We start from the raw sequence: 14,239 nt of genomic DNA, 5'->3' as shown, positions 1-14,239 counted from the left end.
AACCGCTCGGCTTGCGGAGTATCTATGTAGGTGTAGATAGCTGCTGGTCAGACGCGGTCGACCGAAACCTTGACAATGAGTGTGCCTACCCTCTCAAATCCCACACAGTCCGACACTGGACCACCTTCATATCCGAAGCCCCACAAAATCTGGATTTTGAACTATTCGAGCAGCCAGCGAAATGGAGACCCACAAAGACGTCCTTCCAGACTCTCTCAGACGTTGGTAACCTCTGCCTCTCACTAGTACACGACATTTCCATGTAATTCACAGTGATTACTCAGCATCTGACGCTCTCATGCCATTTATATATCCTACCAGGCCTGGTAACAATACTAAACCCGAAACACATTAATGCACTGTGGTGACGGTTTTACCTGGCATCAGCATCTGACGCTCTCATGCCATTTATATATCCTACCAGGCCTGGTAACAATACTAAACCCGAAACACATTAATGCACTGTGGTGACGGTTTTACCTGGCATCAGCATCTGACGCTCTCATGCCATTTATATATCCTACCAGGCCTGGTAACAATACTAAACCCGAAACACATTAATGCACTGTGGTGACGGTTTTACCTGGCATCAGCATCTGACGCTCTCATGCCATTTATATATCCTACCAGGCCTGGTAACAATACTAAACCCGAAACACATTAATGCACTGTGGTGACGGTTTTACCTGGCATCAGCATCTGACGCTCTCATGCCATTTATATATCCTACCAGGCCTGGTAACAATACTAAACCCGAAACACATTAATGCACTGTGGTGACGGTTTTACCTGGCATCAGCATCTGACGCTCTCATGCCATTTATATATCCTACCAGGCCTGGTAACAATACTAAACCCGAAACACATTAATGCACTGTGGTGACGGTTTTACCTGGCATCAGCATCTGACGCTCTCATGCCATTTATATATCCTACCAGGCCTGGTAACAATACTAAACCCGAAACACATTAATGCACTGTGGTGACGGTTTTACCTGGCATCAGCATCTGACGCTCTCATGCCATTTATATATCCTACCAGGCCTGGTAACAATACTAAACCCGAAACACATTAATGCACTGTGGTGACGGTTTTACCTGGCAGAGAACTGCAACTCCATATTACCCGATGATGTGCATGCGTACGAAGTTACATTGACAGCGTACAAGGTGTTTCCGAATGTTTCTCAGGCAGTGTAAATTCAGCAACATAAATTCAATGCAACTTCTTGCAGAATAGTTCTGTGTACCATGTTGACAAATTTTTTGAGCTGGTTTTAAATGTAAATTATGGAAATTAAACAGCAGAAGTGCAATAACTGTACAAGAAAGTGAACATGTGATATTCATGTTGATGGTATAAAACTTTTGTTCAACTTTGATACAGATTAAAGTGGCTGAATTAAATGCAGGACAGTGGTGTAGACTCTAGGTGAAAGGTACTTCACGCCACCACGTATCCTTCGTCTGCCAGCCAAATACTGGTGGTCAGCCGGCCAGAGTGGCCGAGCGGTTCTAGGCGCTACAGTCTGGTACCGCGCGACCGCTACGGTCGGATGTTCGAATCCTGCCTCGGGCATGGATGTATGTGGTGTCTTTACGTTAGTTAGGTTTAGATAGTTATAAGTTCTAGGGGACTGATGACCTCAGAATTTAAGTCCCATAGTGCTCAGAGCCATTTGAACTGGTGGTGAAAATTTCGTCCACCACCAGGATACGAGCCGCATACTTGCAACTCAGTGGTTAAGTGAACTGACTACGAATCAGAAGCGTAGGTATCAGATCCCTTTCCCGTCCATCCGGATTTAAGTTTCTCGTAGTTTCTCTGAATCAGTTAAGGTAAGTGTGTGGATACCTTCAGAACGGACACGAGGACACGATCGATTTACTTCTTGGAACGTTCGCTTTCTGAATGTCAACAATAAACCTTTGAAACGGAAAACTTTTGTTTGCCTTAGAGGAAAAAAAATCAGTAACGAGTACAAATCGAGGTCCACCAAGAAGGCAATGAAATCCTTAATGCGGAAAATGTAATGGTTTGATTTAAATAAACTTTTTAAAATATGTTTGTGCTGGTTACTGTTCGAATTATAAACCTTATAATTGTACCACAGTCACGGTGCCCACTATATGCAAGACAGCGTTTACCTTTACATCTGTCGGTTTCGATTGCTGTAGATGCGTCGCCACCTTACGAAGTAGGATGCTACCCGTCCAGTTTGCGACGGGCTTGCGCCGGAACTGAAACAACTGTCCAATATCAAGGGTAAAGGAGCCCGGTACATATTTTATCCTGCCTTTTGCCGAATTTGTGAAACATGCAAACGAAGAGAAAGAATAGTACGTGAATCCCTACCTCAACGACTATACACCATTCAGTATATACATTTGTCTGTTAAATTAGAGATTATTGGGCAGTTGAGTATCCCGCGCATTTCATGTCTAGTTTGTGTTGTTGTATTTTTTTTTTTTTTTTTTTTTTTTTTTTTTTGAATAGAATGGATCTGCGTTTTGAAAATGTGTTCCGTTCTTCCTCTAATGATGGAGGCAGTTAGTCAAGTTCGTCTGTTCCGAACAAGAAAGTTAAATGATATAAGGGTTTCAACAAACAATGGTTAAAAAACAACGATTTTTCCACATGAATGATGGAAGAGAACGACTTTATAGCAAAATGTGTGATTTGCCTCATCACTTTTTCGATAAAATTTGATGGAAGAAAAGCTGGAGTGAATTATCAGAAGACACAAAAATACGTTCTGGCACAACAACAGTGACGTCAATAAAACAATCACAACTTTCTTTGTGAAGAATCATACGTCTGAAGAAGATGCTGTGATACATGCTGAAATTGCTTCTGTTCATCACATTGTAAAAGACCATCTTACTAACAAGTCACTAGACTGCCTAATGAAATTGCATCGTTCCTTGTTTCTAGACAGTAATCATGCATCTAAAATATCGTGGCCCATAAAGTCAAGATGTAGCCACAGGCGAGCTTCATCAAGTCCTTTATTTTTCTGTTCCCTCAGATGTTTCAAACTATAGTCCATTTCAGGGTTTCTTGAAATGTGGAATCCTTATTACGAAGAGGACAACTTTAGAGAGCGCAGCGCGGATCTAGTTCTTGAGAATGAGCGCAGCGTGCGAAGATAGCAGTTAAACAACCAGGTCAGCTATGACGGCTAAGATTTATCGCTGCGGCTGTTGCGCCAGTGAGGCGAGCTAATGATTTTTACGATCCATTCCATTAGCGAGGGTACGGGTTATGGGCCACGGCTAGGGGCGAGTGGGCAGCTAATGAAGTGCAGACCTTATGACACCTTTTCGCTTTCAGCGCCTACGCATGCATTGATGAATGAGTACGCCGTAACCACTTTCCCTGCACTCACAACGCAGTCATCTGTCGTGAGCTCATAGGTAAATGGACACAATCTGGTTCGGCATTACGTCCAAGTGCATCACCGAACAGCACCTTGTATATCTACATGCACGGATGCACGCACACACACACACACACACACACACACACACACACACACACATACACACGGTATAATGGATCCCTTTTTTATATTCACTTCCACAATTTCTTTTCTGTTTACTTGGACTTGGAAGCATATACGATGATACGATTTTCACTTAGTTCTATAAGGATAAGGCAGAAATACACTGAAGGAAAAAAATCACCGCAATTAATGTAGAATAATGAAATTTGGAGATTCAATTTGTCTAGGTGACGTATTTGAATGATTGACATTGCAAGATCACACAGATCAATGTAAGCGCGAGATAAGCCTTTACAAATGTGAAATGCTGGCACATTTATAACGTCTGTGACCGCCAGAATGTTGATGCAAGCATGCAAATGCATTGTCTTGTACAGGTGTCGGATGTCAGTTTCTGGGATGGAGTTCTACGCTTGTTTGCACTTGGTCGGTCAATACAGCGACGGTTAATACTGTTTGTAGGTAGTGCTAAGTTACTACCGGACCAGACTGCTGAGGTAATCAGTCCCCAGGCTTACACACTACGTAATCTAACTTAAATTATCTTACGCTAAGGACAACACATACACCCATGCCCGAGGGAGAACTCGAACCTGCAACGGGGGTAGCCGCGCGGTCCGTGACAAGACGCCCGAGACCGCGCGACTTCACCGCGTGGCGATGCTGTTTGTGGATGACTTTGGAGATGCTGTCCACTGATGTTCCATATGTGCTCGATTGGATCCGATAGGATGGTCGAGCAGGCCAAGACTCCATGTCGACACTTGATAGAGCATGTCACGTTACAACAGCGGTATGTGGGTGAGCGTTATCCTGTTGGAAAACAACCCCTGGATGGCTATTCATGAATCGCAACACAATACGTCGAATCACCATACTGATGAACAGTTTTGCAGTCAGTGTGCTTGGGATAGCCACGGGAGTACTTGTGCTGTCATACGAAATCTCACCCCAGACCGTAACTCCAGGTGAGTCTAGCACGCAGTCAGGTTGCTTACAGGCCTTCGCCTTCAACAGGCCTTGCTCTTAGCCATGACACAGCCTTCACTGGCACCGAGGCAGAACCGGTTTTCATCAGAAAACTCAACAGACCTTCACCCTGCCGTCCAATAATCTCTCGCTTGACACAGCTGGCGGTGGTTTGGGGCCATTGGAAAGCTCGCTACAGAGCGCCTTGCTCGGAGCTATCCTTGAAGTAACTAATTTCTAACAGTTCGTTGAGTAGCTACGGTGCCAACTGCTACTCAAATGGCTGCCGCAGATGCAGTACGATTCGCCGTAGCCATACGCCGAATACGATGGTCTTCCCTCTCGGTAGTGCCACATGGCCGTCCGGAGACCGGTCTTCTTGCGACAGCACAATCTCGTGAGTACCACGGCCAGCAGACACGTTTAATGGCTACATTCCTGCCAAGTCTTTCTGCAGTATCGCAGAAGGAGCATCCAGCTCTTCGTACCCCTATTACCCGATGTCGCTCAAACTCAGTGAGGTGCTTTATCGCCTTAACGGGGGTAGGACGTCAAATGGGCTGACTTGGGGCAGGAGAGGCATCATAGGACATTTTAATTTCCAGTGCCTATACTTTTACAAATAAATTCATAAAACTTTGTCAGCATCACCAGGAAGGATTCAGGATTCACACTCATTGCAGTGGAAGTTCAAAAACATAACAAAATTATTTTTTTTTTTTACGTGTGAAGTTTCATAATTTTTTCCTTGCTAATGGCTGCATTTGTTGCCATAGATACAGTTTTCTTCACAAGTTAGAGAGATTCTTCGATGACTTTTGCACAGCATCTATACCATACTTACAGGTGTATGAAACTCTAGAATTTATTTAATTTATGAAAAAACGAATGATCTGTTGAAAAGAATGGTCTGTTGTATTTTAAACTTCATGTTCAGAAAAAACACAAATTTTGTAGTAAATAGATTTGGAAAATTCTACAGTTTCATACACCTTTAAGTATGGTTTGAATGCTGTGCAAAATTCATCGAACTATCTCTCTTACTTATGAAGGAAAGTGTACCTTTAGCAACAAATGCTGCCATTAGTAAGTGAAAAAAATGATGAAATTTGACATATAAAAAAAATTACTTCGTTATGTTTTCGAACTTCCACTGCTATGAGTGTGAATTCTGAATCCTTCCTGGTCATGCTGACAAAGTTTTATGAATTTATTTGTAAAAGTATAGACAGTGGAAATTAAAATGTCCTATGATGCCTCTCCTGCTCCAAGTCAGCCCGTTTGACGTCCTACCCCCCTTGAAGGCATTGTTGACTAACATGAACTCACCACGTCCAATCACAAAGGCAACTACCACTCACGACCGTTACAGCGAGTATTCAAACAAACCTGATTTGCATCCTTATAGTGACGCTATTAACGCTACTCTCATGCGACTGGCACGAAGTCTGCATAGATATCATCTTTCAGATGTAGAAACACGCCTACCAACTTTCGTTTATGTCGCACAACTCCTGCCTGATGTTACAGTTTTTCCCCATCAGTGTATAATTTGGTTTCCCACAGTCTCCAAAACAGAAGTTGTGCCGGTAATACGAACCGCATCTGATAATTTTAAAACATTCACTCATTATAGGAACGGCGCTTTTAATAAATCAAATGTAATTATAGGATCATACAATGTAATAAACTGCATGAAGATCATCCCTATATTTAATATTATTCGATGGCAGGAAAGTCAAGACAAAAAAGCGTTTATATGGTTGGTCCGGCAAAGAAAACGTTTTTGCTCGTATTTTTGTCTGTGACAGTGCCTGCTCACACTATATCATGTTTATCATGTGTCTTTCTTTTTCTTGTTATTGTCAGGGGTGACTCTTCACGATTCCAATATTATACAAAAGTGAATTCATGTTCTGAAGTGACTGTAATTGAACCCTTCCATTTTAGAGGCTCATACTGCCATCAAAAGAGGGGTTCATATTCGAGGGCAAAACTGTACCGTCGGCAGACGTTAAGCATAAAGTGCAATTCAAATACTGGGACATAATTCTTGATATATATCAGCAGTACAAAGAAATTAATACATGTAGTACGTAAGTGTCCATACATGTAGAAATATTACCAAAAGCGACATGCTTTTTTTGTTTTCACTGGAAAGAAGATAACCACACATCTCACTGTTAAAAGCAGTGTACTGTACAGGAGTATTCCACAGACGTAACTACGAACTGATACATTAATTAATGCCCTCAACATCAGAATGAGTGGCTATGGGTGTTAGAGAAGGAGGAGGCTTGCATGATAAGTAGGTACCCACCTTTACTCAATTTTGTACATGAAAGAGCATAAATAAAGAAAAATAGAGGATGAAGAGGTTGTAAATTATATCTAGTAATATGGGTGGTGTGCGTTTGTTTGGAGATTAAATAACTCATTTGTAAAATTCACTTGACATTCTACAAGCACCAGAACTCTAAGGGTAAAGGGCTATAGGAAGGATTCTAACGGAACGACAACTTGCTTGATTTCCGGAAAGCCTAGGATACGAGCCCGTGTTTATGATTAGTTAAGACATACTCACAGAAAACCAGATCACATACAAATGCCGACCCGAAGATGTAGCGGAAGGCATTCTACAGTAATTCCTTTTATTTATATGTTAAATTATTCTGTATTACACGCAAGAAATTTAATTCGCTCTGTCAGGTTGCCGAATATATTTGCACCCATGAATTTTATTCCCTTCTGTACTAATGTTTAATACTTGGAACCTTTGTAAATACACTCCTGGAAATTGAAATAAGAACACCGTGAATTCATTGTCCCAGGAAGGGGAAACTTTATTGACACATTCCTGGGGTCAGATACATCACATGATCACACTGACAGAACCACAGGCACATAGACACAGGCAACAGAGCATGCACAATGTCGGCACTAGTACAGTGTATATCCACATTTCGCAGCAATGCAGGCTGCTATTCTCCCACGGAGACGATCGTAGAGATGCTGGATGTAGTCCTGTGGAACGGCTTGCCATGGCATTTCCACCTGGCGCCTCAGTTGGACCAGCGTTCGTGCTGGACGTGCAGACCGCGTGAGACGACGCTTCATGCAGTCCCAAACATGCTCAATGGGGGACAGATCCGGAGATCTTGCTGGCCAGGGTAGTTGACTTACACCTTCTAGAGCACATTGGGTAGCACGAGATACATGCGGACGTGCATTGTCCTGTTGGAACAGCAAGTTCCCTTGCCGGTCTAGGAATGGTAGAACGATGGGTTCGATGACGGTTTGGATGTACCTTGCACTATTCAGTGTCCCCTCGACGATCACCACAGGTGTACGGTCAGTGTAGGAGATCGCTCCCCACACCATGATGCCGGGTGTTGGCCCTGTGTGCCTCGGTCGTATGCAGTCCTGATTGTGGCGCTCACCGCACGGCGCCAAACACGCATACGACCATCATTGGCACCAAGGCAGAACCGACTCTCATCGCTGAAGACGACACGTCTCCATTCGTCCCTCCATTCACGCCTGTCGCGACACCACTGGAGGCGGGCTGCACGATGTTGGGGCGTGAGCGGAAGACGGCCTAACGGTGTGCGGGACCGTAGCCCAGTTTCATGGAGACGGTTGCGAATGGTCCTCGCCGATACCCCAGGAGCAACAGTGTCCCTGATTTGCTGGGAAGTGGCGGTGCGGTCCCCTACGGCACTGCGTAGGATCCTACGGTCTTGGCGTGCATCCGTGCGTCGCTGCGGTCCGGTCCCAGGTCGACGGGCACGTGGACCTTCCGCCTACCACTGGCGACAACATCGATGTACTGTGGAGACCTCAGGCCCCACGTGTTGAGCAATTCGGTGGTACGTCCACCCGGCCTCCCGCATGCCCACTATACGCCGTCGCTCAAAGTCCGTCAACTGCACATACGGTTCACGTCCACGCTGTCGCGGCATGCTACCAGTGTTAAAGACTGCGATGGAGCTCCGTATGCCACGGCAAACTGGCTGACACTGACGGCGGCGGTGCACAAATGCTGCGCAGCTAGCGCCATTCGACGGCCAACACCGCGGTTCCTGGTGTGTCCGCTGTGCCGTGCGTGTGATCATTGCTTGTACAGCCCTCTCGCAGTGTCCGGAGCAAGTACGGTGGGTCTGACACACCAGTGTCAATGTGTTCTTTTTTCCATTTCCAGGAGTGTATTTGTCATCCTTGTATTACAATCAGACTGTGCACTATTTGTTTGAGGAATGGAAGAACGAGTAATCAGAAAATACATTAATTTGTGCGTGCTGTTGTCAAAGTGTCAAGCGTTTTCGGAAAGGTCTCTGCAGAAACGTTTCTTATAAAACACTTCTGTATTGAGACAATGTAACTTCAGTAAATCGAATGTCCCCATAAGTATTCCATAGCTAATAACTAAACGAAAATATACAGAACGATTTAAATTCTTCATTTTTAAATCAACTACAGCAATAATAAAGAGTAATATGCTGGAAATGTACACTCTTCGAAATTGAAATAAGAACACCGTGAATTCATTGTCCCAGGAAGGGGAAACTTTATTGACACATTCCTGGGGTCAGTTACATCACATGATCACACTGACAGAACCACAGGCACATAGACACAGGCAACAGAGCATGCACAATGTCGGTACTAGTACAGTGTATATCCACCTTTCGCAGCAGTGCAGGCTGCTATTCTCCCATGGAGACAATCCTAGAGATGCTGGATGTAGTCCTGTGGAACGGCTTGCCATGCCATTTCCACCTGGCGCCTCAGTTGGACCAGCGTTCATGCTGGACGTGCAGACCGCGTGAGACGACGCTTCATCCAGTCCCAAACATGCTCAATGGGGGACAGATCCGGAGATCTTGCTGGCCAGGGTAGTTGACTTACACCTTCTAGAGCACGTTGGGTGGCACGGGATACATGCGGACGTGCATTGTCCTGTTGGAACAGCAAGTTCCCTTGCCGGTCTAGGAATGGTAGAACGATGGGTTCGATGACGGTTTCGATGTACCGTGCACTATTCAACGTCCCCTCGACGATCACCAGAGGTGTACGGCCAGTGTAGGAGATCGCTCCCCACACCATGATGCCGGGTGTTGGCCCTGTGTACCTCGGTCGTATGCAGTCCCGATTGTGGCGCTCACCTGCACGGCGCCAAACACGCATACGACCATCATTGGCACCAAGGCAGAAGCGACTCTCATCGCTGAAGACGACACGTCTCCATTCGTCCCTCCATTCACGCCTGTCGCGACACCACTGGAGGCGGGCTGCACGATGTTGGGGCGTGAGCGGAAGACGGCCTAACGGTGTGCGGGACCGTAGCCTAGCTTCATGGAGACGGTTGCGAATGGTCCTCGCCGATACCCCAGGAGCAACAGTCTCCCTAATTTGCTGGGAAGTGGCGGTGCGGTCCCCTACGGCACTGCGTAGGATCCTAGGTCTTGGCGTGCATCCGTGCGTCGCTGCGGTCCGGTCCCAGGTCGACGGGCACATGCACCTTCCGCCGACCACTGGCGACAACATCGATGTACTGTGGAGACCTCACGCCCCACGTGTTGAGCAATTCGGCGGTACGTCCACACGGCCTTCCGCATGCCCACTATACGCCGTCGCTCAAAGTCCGTCAACTGCACATACGCTTGACGTCCACGCTGTCGCGGCATGCTACCAGTGTTAAAGACTGCGATGGAGCTCCGTATGCCACGGCAAACTGGCTGACACTGACGGCGGCGGTGCACAAATGCTGCGCAGCTAGCGCCATTCGACGGCCAACACCGCGGTTCCTGGTGTGTCCGCTGTGCCGTGCGTGTGATCATTACTTGTACAGCCGTCTCGCAGTGTCCGGAGCAAGTATGGTGGGTCTGACACACCGGTGTCAATGTCTTCTTTTTTCCATTTCCAGGAGTGTAGTTCATATATGGCGTTTAATCGACTGTGTTCTTTAAGTTCGCGTTGTGAGCTCTTTCTAGTCCAAAAATACGTACTTCTGTATTTCATTATTTTTAATAGAGTTTACTTTTAGGCTCTGCCTTTCTTTGAGAAATACTGGTCGTGTTGCACCGAGTCTTCATACACTATCAGTGACGGCTTTAAATTCGGAGTGCCTGTTCTGTGTGATGGACATGTACGCTTTCACGGCCGGCGTCTTCATCAGTAAACACTTCCGGGCTAAATTGCCGTGGTCGATCTGTAGAACTTCTTCTCCCTGACGTTTCGTTCTCAACTACGGAGAACATCTTCCGAGGTGAGTCGACGACTGGCTGCTAGGAGCCAGTGATTAATTGATTGCAAGATATCATGCGTCAGGTTGAATGTAGAGCCAGTGATTAATTGATTGCAAGATATCATGCGTCAGGTTGAATGTAGTCTGTACAAACGACAAACCTTTTAAAATTACAAGATATTTGATGAAAAATATATTTTTCTGCATTAAGCTCTCATAAATTATGTCGTACTTGATCGTCTATTTGTTTGAATACTGACAGCAAAAATATTTCGGTTGGTAGCTCTTTATTAGTGTTCTATTTTCACCTTTGTGAGTGCATCAACAAATATCATATTTTAAGTCTGTGTGGTTGAGTGCTAATGTGAAGGAAATACGTAACTGTTTGAAAGATTCTCGGGCGTTGGGTCAGATGGTACTGCGTAAACTGTACAATATTTCTACGAGGCACATGACGATGACGAGCAGCTGCCTCGTAGGACCACTGTGCAGTATAGACAATAACATCCGACGCAACGTCCGATAACCTTTTAAGCAGTTATTAGGCCGGGAAAGCCTCAAAACCCACACTACATCTGTAGCTTAATATGGTGCAAAGCTACTGTGACCATTTGATAATTTTACCAATGATTTCGTTAAAACTAAGTCAGTGGTTTTGGGAGAGTCATCAACACTGAAAACTTGTTTTGAAGATTTAGCACCTAATTTAAATTGATTCACACTCCGTAGATAGAGTTCCGGGAATGTAGCCATTATAATTCTTCCCTTCTACTAAAATTTCAGCTACGGAACATCCATCTTCTGAGTGAGATAACTGAACGTTTAACATATATTACATCAAATGTGGGGAAAAATAAGTAATGGGTACGTTAACAGAAATTCTAGTACTGAGAAATACGCCTTGAAAACATGGAGATAAATCACCCTTCTGTGTAGGCTGTATAGTACTTTCCTTAGATGATTTAGGTCTTGTGCTAAGGAACAGTTAACATCATAAGGCGAAAATATTTGCTTGTATTCAGCATTGTGGGGAGTCTGTTGCCAGTTCATAACGTACCTTTAAAGAAATCTTCTCATTTGTATAGCTTGTCCTTTACTTGTTTTTTTATCTTGTGGTAGATGCGTTGTTTTACCTTGAAACGACATATCAAGAGTTTAATTTCTCATACTGGAAGACTACTGAATCGAATTATTTACAGAAGAACGGAAAAACTGCTAGAGGGCGTATGAATGGATGGTCTCGCGGTGATACGAATTAATAAAACCTTCTCAGACTGTCAGCCGCGTGAGGTTGTCAAAATCCCATGAGCTTTAGACCGAGCTCTCCACAGCCACTGTACACTGCAGGGGTTCTAAGTCCTAGATCGTCTTCCACAGGCCCCATGAGTTGCTGCATTTTTGCTGGGGGCCTGAACGCTGATGAGATGTTGTGTCTCTGCCACAGAAAGGAGAAAACGCTAGTTTCTTGGTCTCTTCTTCGCTGGTGTTTTCCCTGAGTGTCTCACCAGAAATAGTTTATGATGCCCGGCGATGATTGTAAACATTTACCCGGGAGGCTATTTGGAGATGGCATAGTTCTAGGGGCCAACTTTCAGCATCTGAGACGACGTAAGCACGGTGGACAAGGGTGTCCACAATGCCACGTTTTAGTACTGGACGGTGGTGGCTATGAGCAAGCAGATACCGATCCGTATGTGCAGGTTTCCTGTACACAGTGTGGTTGAGGTGTCCAATGGTTTTACGGCGAACGAGGACGTCAAAGAAGGACAACACAGCTCTTTCTTTACTTCCATCGTAAACCTAAAGTGGTCGTAAATGCCGTTCAGATGTTCTGAGAAATTTCCTAGTCGTGGAGCCAAATGATAAATGGGTCGTCGACGTAACGATAAAAACAACTTGGCTTATCTGAAACCGTGTCCAAAGCGAAGTCTTCAGATGTCTTACGTCTTCACAAAATGACGCGAACCATCACCATCTTAAAAATAAAAGTGTTCCAAGAAAAGTCGTTCATTCTGCACTTTAGTTAGGAGCTAAAGGTGGCGATAATGTGGGGTAGGGGGGAGGCAACAAACGTCGGGGGGAGGAGGTCGAGGTACCAGCTAAAGGTAATTGCAGTCAGGGATAACAGTCTAAGAAAGGTTGGGAACCACTGTCATAAGGCATAGGTGGTCTCGGCTCTTGAGGGAGGAGATTCTTAATAACGGCCTCTTCTAATGATGTCTCTTTCAAGTACACTGATGTCTTCCTTATTATTTTTGACGTCGTGTCCGCGGCAGTTTCCTGTAGGTATCCTCCTCGAGAATCAACTGAATTCTAGCGTCGTATTCGTATTTATTCAGTATGGTGGATGCATTCCCCTTCTCAGCTGACAGAACCATGATGAGGGGGTCGTTGCGGACCGAGTTAAGTCCGTTGCGTTCAGCCCTAATCAGGTTAGGATGGCCGTGGTTTAGGCTTAGAAATAATCCGGCACGTTTCGAGGCGAATTTCGTCTGCACTGTCACTAGTCATCTTGTAGATAGCTTGTTCATCGCCACTTATAATATGACAGATAGCGATACTCGAGGCACTGCGTCGTTACCTCACTCCGTTATATGGATTATAGTTGGTTCTGCCGATTTTCGTTCTGCACCGAATTGTTGCTGGGAGGGCCAGATGAATTTCCTTTTCTGTTTCTCCCTGGTCTTATCCTGCGATGACACCTGTTGTGCAACAGTGGTCACGTCGATCCACTACCAATCTAATCGCGAGACTAACTCTGTTAATTGCAGGCGGACACCCAGTAGCTCGAGACCGTCTTAATCCAGCTGCTTCCTAGTGAGACGTAACCTTTACCACAGCTGCGCAGAGCTAAACGACGAAAAAATTTTCAGGCTATGTACATCACATCAAGAACACGGACGATTTTTGTTGTGGTTGGCAGGAGAGCGAACACCGTGTTACTAAAGGAGGCCGAAGTGCGCGCGTTTTAGCTCACGCAGGTTGGCGTGAGGTCTGGAACATGACAAGGGAATTAGAATTGAGAAAAAAGGACGTAGCTGGTGGAATACTTAACTTTAATCCATTAATGACGAACGTCGTTCTTGACTGTACATGATTCATTATATCAATAGTAACTGAATATGGCGCCTTGCTAGGTCGTAGCAAATAACGTACCTGAAGGCTATGCTAACTATCGTCTCGGCAAATGAGAGCGTATTTTGTCAGTGAACCATCGCTAGCAAAGTCGGCTGTACAACTGGGGCGAGTGCTAGAAAGTCTCTCTAGACCTGCCGTGTGGCGGCGCTCGGTCTGCAATCACTGATAGCGGCGACACGCGGGTCCGACGTATACTAACGGACCGCGGCCGATTTAAAGGCTACCACCTAGCAAGTGTGGTGTCTGGCGGTGACACCACAATTTTATCGATCGAATTAAACATCTGTGTCTTGGGCAACGTGATATAATGGTCAGTTTTGATGTGGTCCCCCTATTTAAAAGTGTTAATATTTGCTTCATATGGCTCGGAGCACTATGG

The sequence above is a fragment of the Schistocerca gregaria genome, chromosome 7, assembly GCF_023897955.1.
Source record: "Schistocerca gregaria isolate iqSchGreg1 chromosome 7, iqSchGreg1.2, whole genome shotgun sequence".
In the NCBI taxonomy this organism is placed as follows: Eukaryota; Metazoa; Arthropoda; class Insecta; order Orthoptera; family Acrididae; genus Schistocerca; species Schistocerca gregaria.
The sequence above is the reverse complement of the archived record's forward strand: the minus strand, read 5'-3'. Positions refer to the sequence as shown.